Raw genomic sequence first — 9,091 nt, 5'->3', positions numbered from 1 at the left:
AGCAACCCACTCCAGTATTCTTGCCTGGAGAATTCCACGGACATAGGAGCCTGGTAGGCTACAGGCCATGGGGTTTCACAGAGCTGACATGACTGAGTGACGACTAAACAATCAATGGAGAGGCCCACATCACAAGGACAAAGGACAGCCTCCTGCCAACTGCCCCAAGAACTGAATCCAGCCCCACCTCATGTGTAAGCTTGGAAGCACGTCCTTTTCCATTCAGGCCTTGAAGGGACCACAGCCCCAGTCTGGTGAGACTCAGTATCAGAGAACCAACCTACACTGAACCATTAGAAATAGTGATGTAATAAAGGCTGTGACAAACCTAGATGCCATTTTAGAAAACAGAGACATCACTCTGCCAACAAATATCCGTCTGGTCAACACTCTAGTATTTCCAGTAGTCGTGTACGGATGTGAAAGTAGGACCATAAAGAAGGCTGAGCACCGAAGAACTGATGCTTTGTTTAACCGTGGTATTGGAGAAGACTCATGAGAGTCCCTTGAACAGCAAGGAAATCAAACCAGTCAATCGTGAAGGAAATCAACCCTCAATATTCATTGGAAGGACTGATGCTGAAGCTGAAGCTCCAATAGTTTGGCCAACAGATGGGAAGAGCCAACTCACTTGAAAAGACTCTGATGCTGGGAAAGATTGAAGGCATGAAAAGAAGTGGTCGACAGGATGAGATGGTTGGATGGCATCACCGACTCAGTGGACATGAGTTAGAGCAAACTCTGCGAGATGGTGAAGGACAAGGAAGTCTGGCATGCTGCAATCCACGGGCTCACCAAGAGTCGGACAAGACTGAGTGACTGAACAACAAGAATAAGACTGTAGTTCTAAAACACTAAGTTTTAGGTTAATGTCCACTAATACGTGCTCTTACCTAACCTGTAAAACTGCTCAGATGCATCCCATATGTGAAATGTTAGTCACTCAGTCATGTCCGACTCCTTGTGACCCCATGGACTGGGACTTGCCAGGCTCTTCTGTCCATGGGATTCTCCAGTCAAGAATACTGGAGTGGGTTGCCATTTCCTTCTCCAGGAGATCTTCCAGACCCTGGGATTGGACCCGTGGCTCCTGCATTGCAGGCAGACTCTTTATCATGTAAGCCACCAGGGAAGCTCAAGCCTGTTGATTATATAATATTGCCCCTAACACCCTCACCTCCCCCACCCTTCAGCTTCTCATAAAGTGTTAACAGACACAAAAACAAATGGAGGCCCAGTCAGTCTTCTCCATTCAAGGACAACTTAGGTGATCTGATATAGGGGTCTCACACAGGCAACACTGCTTTTCAAGAATTTATTTTCAAGTAATTATACATTCACCTCTTCTTTCTGATTTGTGATCTAAAATATTTTCCTTCCCACTCCTGATTAATCGTTCACAGGCAGGAGTGGGGGCAGACAGGGGGTGTGCAGCTCTGCACGAGCACCTTTACTCTGGGAAAGGGGACAGGGCTGGGACCACGGGGCTCCCCAGGAAATCTAGGTGGGTGAGGGATCCTTCCCTAAGGCCCTAAGGTCCAGGGGAAGGGAGTTGTGTCTCCATGAGGTTGCAGGGCTGAGCCACCAGACCCACTGTGATGAGGATGCAGAAAGGACAGCAGGGACACAAGGGGAAGGTGGCCCCAGAGTGGCAGGAGGCTCACAAGTGAGGGGCCACAGAAGAACCCCAGCAAGCAGGGCCCCACCAGCCCTTCCCAAGAGCTCTGTCAGAGCCAGTCTGCACCTCCAGGGAGCCCAGCAGGCCCAGACAGGACTCAGAGACACCACAGCGGGGAGGCTGTGCAGGAGCCTGGCCAGGCTGGGGCCTCTCTCCCAGGGGAAGAGTGGGGAGGAGGCGGACAGAGGAGGGGCTGAATTCCAGTCCCCCAGGAATCTGGCATCTGGAAATCTTGAGTCAGAGCAGGAGACACACCCATGCAAGATGAGCCTGAGGCATAAAGGGGAGAAGGAATGAGTGGGTCACACAGCAAGAACACACCCCTGTACCCTTCACTCAGAACTGCTCCAGAGAACCAGAGGATGGGGAAAAACACACACATGCCTCTTTTTATATAAAATTACATATTTAATTTGGTCACAAATTCATACAATTGTATATTTATGGAAAACTATATAATTTCTAATATTTTGATAGTTCTTATACTTTTTATAACATTCCACATTTGTCAATTTGTATAAAACTATATATAAAATTATAATATTTGTATATAACATCACATATTTAATTTGGTCACAAAGTCATAAAATTGCATATTTATATAAAATTGCAAAATTTTTATGTAACTGCCATGTAATTTGGTCACAAATTCATCCAATTGCTTATTTATATAAAATTATAAAATTTGTATACAACATTGCATTTTTAATTCGGCCACAAATTCTTTAAATTGCAGGTTTATAGAAAATTGCGAAATTTGTATATAACACTGAATATTCAATTTTATTCAAAATCATAAAATTGCACGTTTACTAAAATTATAAAATTTGTATATGATATTGCATATTTTTTTATTATTTTTGTATATTTAATGAATTTTTATTATCCAATTTTTAGATGAGATATATATAGTATTACGGTTGCTTTTTAAAAATTTTTTTAATTTAAATTTATTTATTTTAACTAGAGGCTAATTACTTTACAATACTGTATTGGTTTTGCCATACATCAACACGAATCCACCACGGGTGTACATGTGGAAATTGCATATTTAATTTGGTCACAAATTCAGTACTCAGGAGAAACCTGAACAGGCATCCAGTCTTCAAGTAAAACTTTAAATTGTAACATTTGCATTGGCATAAACCAGTAATGCTTCCCGGATGGCTCAGCAGGCAAAGAACTCGCATGCAGTGCAGGAGACACAGGACACGCGGGTTCGATCCCTGGATCGGGAAGATCCCCTGGAGTAGGAAATGGCAACTCACTCCAGTATTCTTGCCTGGAGAATCCCATGGACAGGGGAGTCTGGCAGGCTTAGTTCACAGGATCGCAAAGAGTCGGACACGACTGAGCGACTAAGCACCCACCGGAAAGCAACAAAGGAGTCAAGTTTCACTTTTCTTGAAGGTTCTCATTAGTAAAACACACAATAAATGTGTACAAATGAATATACATGACAAATACTGACAAGGCTGATACTCTAATGGGCACTCAAGGAAGTCTTCTGAGAAAGGGACAAGTGACCTGACATTTGACTATTTACTTTTTTAAACTGTTTTACAAATGCACATGCTTTTTGTAACATATAGGTGACAGTTTCAAATTTTATTGTATCTTATTTATTTATTTTAGCTGGGCAGACTCTTCACTGCAGCACACAGGCTCCTCTACTGTGATGTGCAGGCTCTACAGCACAAGGGCTCAGTTGCGGAGCACATGCTTAGTTGTGGTGTGTGGGATCTCAGTTCCCCAACCAGAGACTGAACCCGGGCTCCTTGCATTGGGAGTGCAGAGTCTTAACCACTGAACCGCCAGGGAAGTCCCAGGAATTCATTTCTATCTCCTTCTGGGGATGAAGGCAGAGTGTCCTGCACAGAAGAAACAGTAAAGACAGGAAACACCTGACTTCCAGGAGAGGGAGGGACATCAGGGCCAGAGGGATGTAGCACCAAGACCATGGGGTCAGCCCTTCTAAAAACACAAGTGAACTCCACACACTGTATCCATTTGTACCTACATTTTAGGCAATTCCAGTTTTGACCACACCAGTCACATCAACCTTGGGAAGACAACATACAAGCCTTGAGATGGACTAGACCAAAAACCTCCCTGAGAATTGCTTCTGCTATTAAATTATCCTGCAGTGATTGGAATACTATGGAGAAGGGTTTAGCAGAAGGTAAAAAAAATTTTTTTAATTAAAAAAAAACACAAAACCCTAATATAGCAGGCATTTTAGGTCAGTTCTCACAGTATTTAAGAATCATCATTTCTGTGTCTTTTCTGCAGAAGGTCAAAGCTTACAGAGGGGCTGAGATCCTTAATCAGCCAATTCAAACACAAAAAGGCAATTCTGGGCTCAGAGCACCAGTATCAAGGGGGGCCCATCTAGTGCGGAGCAAGCCAACACTGAACATAACCCAGGAGCCCGTCCATTCTTCCTCCCAGACTATGGCAGATCCCTGTCCTCTCTTCCTTGAGCCCAGATGCAATGAAGGTCACTGATAAGAGCAGACGTGACAGAAAATATCTGACACCCTAACCTCCCAGATGAGCAGGAGGAAGCCCGGGGAATGACAGCCCAGTTCACGGTCACCAGACACAACACGGGGGTGCCACTTCCCCTCCCTCTCTGCTCACTTGTTAACATCTCCCTATGAAAAATACAAATATTCACCCAACTATAAAGTTGACATGTTTAAAGCCTGGACCCTAAAGAAGTCGCCAGGCAATCCCAAAGTGGTCAAATTCCCCCAGCAGTGGGCTTGCTCTCCTTTATTGTTGTTGTTGTTTTGTAGGTTTTTGTTTGTTTTTGCCTCATGGCTTGTGGGATCTTACTTTTTTTTTCCCTCATGGCTTGTAGGATCTTACTTTCTGACCAGGGATTGAACTCAGGGCTCTCAGGGCAGAGTCCTAACCACTGAACAGCCAGGGAATGCCCTCCTTTTGTATTTCTAATTGCTTTGGATTGCCAGTACTCAACCAGGTAGCCCACATAAACCTAGAAATTATATTTGCAAAATGTTTTTCTACACATATAAATACATGCACAAACATAAAAGTACCAAGACATACAAGATGTTTGCACTTTAATGATGTATATTACAAGTTACGGGGCCTCCCTGGTGGCTCAGTCGGTAAGGAGTCTGCCTGCAGTGCAGGAGACCTAGGTTCCATCCCTGGGTAGGGAAGATCCCCTGGAGAAGGAAACGGCAACCCACTCCAGTACTCTTGCCTGGAGAAACCCCATGGACAGGAGAGCCTGGTGGGGACAGTCCATAGGGTCGCAAAGAGTTGGACATGACTCAGTGACTAACACCTTCATTATAAGTTACATCATTAAATGCATACATACTAACATGAATGACAAATTTCAAACAAATACAAATAAAAACTAGAAGTCTATTAGCAGTGTGTCCTGAACTGAAAGACTGAGGTCCTCAAACGGTCAGGGCACAGCAGAGCCTGTCTCACTTTCTTCATAAACATGTTAATACTTTCCTGAGTTCCGCAGGCACTCTTGAATTGTCTCATTTGTCAACCTTTGCCCCAGCATTTCCAAGGCATCCATCGGGGTGTTGACTGAGGTCCCCTGTCCCTTCTTGGTGACTGGCAGCATCACACAAGGCATGTGGAGAGACCCAGGCCTATTCTCTGGTCACAAGGATCTCATTTCATGTGAGGCCCAACTGCCTCAGGAGCGAATCACAGAAGTCACAAGGAAAAGATAGCTGCAAACTCACTGAAGAATAGCTTCAGGCCTAGGTTGGGGGAAAGTCACAGAGACAGAGTTGGAACGGGCTTTCACAAAGGCAAAGGACCCTCAATTCAGGCCTAGACTTCAGGATGGGAACCTGAGGAGCTCCCCCTGCTGGTAATCCTGCTGCTCTGCGCCCCTGACCTGCTTCCCAGCAGCAAACAAGCCACACAGGCACTGGGCATTGGACTTCGCCAGCACCCAGAGCAGTTGGGGGCAGTCCAGGTCAGCAGAGAGTCCTGCCCCAAGCAGGGGATGTGGGCCCATCTGGAAGAGGAGACTGCTGTCACAGAGGGAGAAGGCATCTGTGATATGAGACAGAGGGTGGGACAGCGAGGGGCAACAGACCTCAGAGGAGGGCACCTGCCTTTCTCAGGAGGGTGAGGCCTCCTGGCTGCCACCTCTGCACTGGGGACAAAGCAAAGGCCTGGAGGGAGGAAGGTCTCCGGCCTCACACCCCGCTCGGCCTCACTGCCTGACACTGCGGTACAGCTCGATGGGGACAGACTCCGAGCAAGAATTTAACCTTAAAATGGAGCAAACACCACCCGCCTCATGGACTGTGCTGCAGATTCAATGCTGTGTGTGTGAAATGCTGTGCACACCACCATCCACAGTACATAAGGAGGGCACCCAACACAAGTTTATATTCTCTAACAGTTACACTGAAAACATGAAAAATAACAATACTAGTTTTCATAAAATATGGTACTAACTCAAAGTATTCTAAAAAATTTCCTTTCAATACGTAATATAGATAGCTAATGGGAAGTGGCTTGATAACACAGAGAGCTCGATCCGGTGCTCTGTGATAACCTAAGGGAGGTGGGATGGGGGCGTTGGAAGGAGGCTCAAGAGGGAGGGGATATATGTGCACCTATGGCTGGTTCATGTTGCTGTACAGCAGAAACAAGCACAACATTGTGAAGCAATTATCCTCCAATTAAAAGTAAGTTCAGAATTTTTTTCACTGCAATATGTAGTGTTAGTTGCTCAGTTGTGTGTCTGACTCTTTGTGACTTCACGGACTGTAGCCTGTCAGGCTCCTCTGTCCATGAGATCCTCCAGGCAGGAATACTGGAGTGGGTTGCCATTCCCTTCTCCAGGGGATCTTCCTGACCCAGGGACTGAACCCTGTTCTCTTGCATTACAGGAGAATTCTTTACCCACTGAGCCACCAGGGAAGCCCCTCAACATGTAATGAATATACAAAAAAAAAAAACTGTTAACGAGACAAATTACAGTCCTTTTTTCTACCAAGTCCTTGAACTGCAGTATCGAGTTATATACTACAGCTTACTAGATTTAGCCACAGTTCAGGCACTCCTCGGGGCTTCCCAGGTGGCGCCAGTGTAAAGAACCTGCTTGCTAATGCAGGAGATGTAAGATGTGGGTTCAATCCCTGGGTTGGAATGATCCCTGGAGGAGGGCATGGTAACCCACTCCAGTATTCTTGCCTGGAGAATCCCATGGACTAAGGAGCCTCACAGGCTACAGTCCATGGGGTTGCAAAGAGTCAGACATGATTAAAGAGACTTAGCATGCATGGACAGGCGCTCCACAGCCTCCCTGGGCCAGTGGGTGCCCTGCTGGACAGCACAACGTCTCAGATGTCTCAGAGTGGGTCAACCTGGCCCTGAGCAACCAGGGAGGAGAGAGGATGGTGGAGGAGGGAAGGACAGGGAGGTGTTAGGGGCCACTGTTAGAGGACAGAGGGGAGCAGGGTGGGAATTAGAGTCCTGATGGTTCAGGGACAAGCCATCCCCTCTCTGAGTTGCCCTAACCGCTATGGAGACAGAAATTAGGACACTGTCCCTCCTCCCTCCACTCCTGATCCCCTGCCCAGGAAAAAAACACTCACTTTCAGTGGCATCTGTTGGAACCAGCAGCTATCTTCTCCTCTGAGATCCTTCAAGTGCTGCTGGTTTCTGTAAAACACAATGGAGAGCAGCATTGGTCTTAACCGGGGGTCCTAGGTTACAGAACTGAGCCTAGTAAACCTTGTTCTGAAATTCTGGCAGATGCAGCCATAAGCAAATCAAAACCAATGCAGGATCTTTGAAGGGAGTGGACAAAAGAGTCACTATTTTATATACGATTGTCTTCTTATAAAACTCTAATGGTTCAACAATAATATGTAAATGTGAGGGTGGGTGGTGAATGTTAAAAATTATGACAATAAATTCTATAATGAATTATGAGTCGGATAAACTCATAAGGTTATGGAACATTGTAATACAAAGATACAGCCTCAACAAGAAATGAGCAATTTACCAAAGGAAAACACACATGGAGTTGAGGTACTATAAAACTCTTAACTTAAAATGCTAACTCTTTTCATAAGAAAAATATAGAATAGCTAAAAGATCTCAGTTCCTCCTAGATTAATTTATAAATTAAGGTAATACTCAAAAACCTCAAAACTATTGAAATGATACGACCCCAAACTGTAAACGTCTCTGTATGTGTGTGTGTGTGTGTGTGCTGTCTTTTCATATATAATATACATATGTTTAGTCACTCAGTCATGTCTGACTCTTTGCGACCCCATGGACTGTAGCCTGCTGGGCTCCTCTGTCCATGGGGATTCTCCAGGCAAGAATACTGGGGTGGGTTGCCATGCCCTCCTCATAGATATATATATATATATATATATATATGTACACACACATATACATAGAAAATACTTCTATATGTTGACAAAGAAATTTTACTTCAAGTAGATTCAACTTAACAATACTTTTGAAATAAATGTGAAATTCCCACTATGATGAGGAATGGCTTAAAAGTATGTAACAGTCACAGAGAAAAATATTATGTAGCTCTGACTCCATCACTGGGTCAGTCATGGGAGGAATGATTACCCTTCGCCTGCCCTGTTCTAGACGAGGGATGTGGTGACAAGACAGATGAGAAGTAGCATCAGAGCTGCCAGTGGACCAGAACAGGGGTTGGGGCTCCCTTCCCCTCCATGCCCTGGTCTCTCTCCAGAGCAGGGGGTGGGCTCCCTTCCCTCCATGCCCCGCTCTCCCTCCATCACCACCTCCCCAGAGAAGAGGAGACCTGACCCATTGCCTCTCCCTGTCTCTACCACAGTCCCAAGCAAGCAGAAGGTCCAGAGCCCCACACTCACCAACAGACAATCTGCTTGCTGCATCTCAGGACTGGGCGTTGTCTTCTGTCAGCTTCTTTATCTGCCAAGGGACCAGAATGGAAAGTCAATCTCCATTGGTCAGCCTGTTGTGTGCATGGTCCAGAGCCCCAGACCTTCCTGGGGGACATAAGTGCCAGAAAAGGGCCTCGAAAAAGCAAGGCACTGACCCAGAAGTCACAAACCCACAAACCCCTACAGCTTCTGGGGGGACAGTGGGTTCTGCCTTCCCACCTACACCTGTGCTGTGCCCCGCAAGTGGGCATAGACTCAGCACATCTGGGCTCTGCTGATGGCACCCAGACTCTGGTGTGATGCTAAGGGAAACTGAGCACCCCTGCCTGACACCCCCCATGCCCCAGGCTACAGAGTGAGGGTGTCTCAAACAGTAAGGACAGGGCCAGCGCTGCCAACCAGCCTTAGGACAGCTCTCAGCAGGCCAGTCTCCCTCCTACATTCAGCCTAGAGCCCCCAGGCCAGTTGAGAGAGTCAGGGACAACAG

The 9,091-nt window shown here is 46.1% G+C and overlaps 1 long non-coding RNA gene across 1 annotated transcript; it reads right to left on the bottom strand.

Moving 5' to 3' along the window:
* Window positions 1-2,662: 2,662 nt before the first annotated feature.
* LOC104987637 lies at window positions 2,663-9,080 on the bottom strand. The gene is made up of 3 exons (XR_825151.1): window positions 8,572-9,080; window positions 7,300-7,366; window positions 2,663-5,442 (listed from the first exon to the last, which is right to left on the bottom strand). It is a non-coding gene; the product is annotated as an uncharacterized LOC104987637 (long non-coding RNA).
* Between the last annotated feature and the right edge of the window lie 11 nt (window positions 9,081-9,091).

The sequence above is a fragment of the Bison bison genome, unplaced genomic scaffold, assembly GCF_000754665.1.
Source record: "Bison bison bison isolate TAMUID 2011002044 unplaced genomic scaffold, Bison_UMD1.0 scf7180017846138, whole genome shotgun sequence".
In the NCBI taxonomy this organism is placed as follows: Eukaryota; Metazoa; Chordata; class Mammalia; order Artiodactyla; family Bovidae; genus Bison; species Bison bison.
This window is presented reverse-complemented; position numbering and strand designations above follow the sequence as displayed.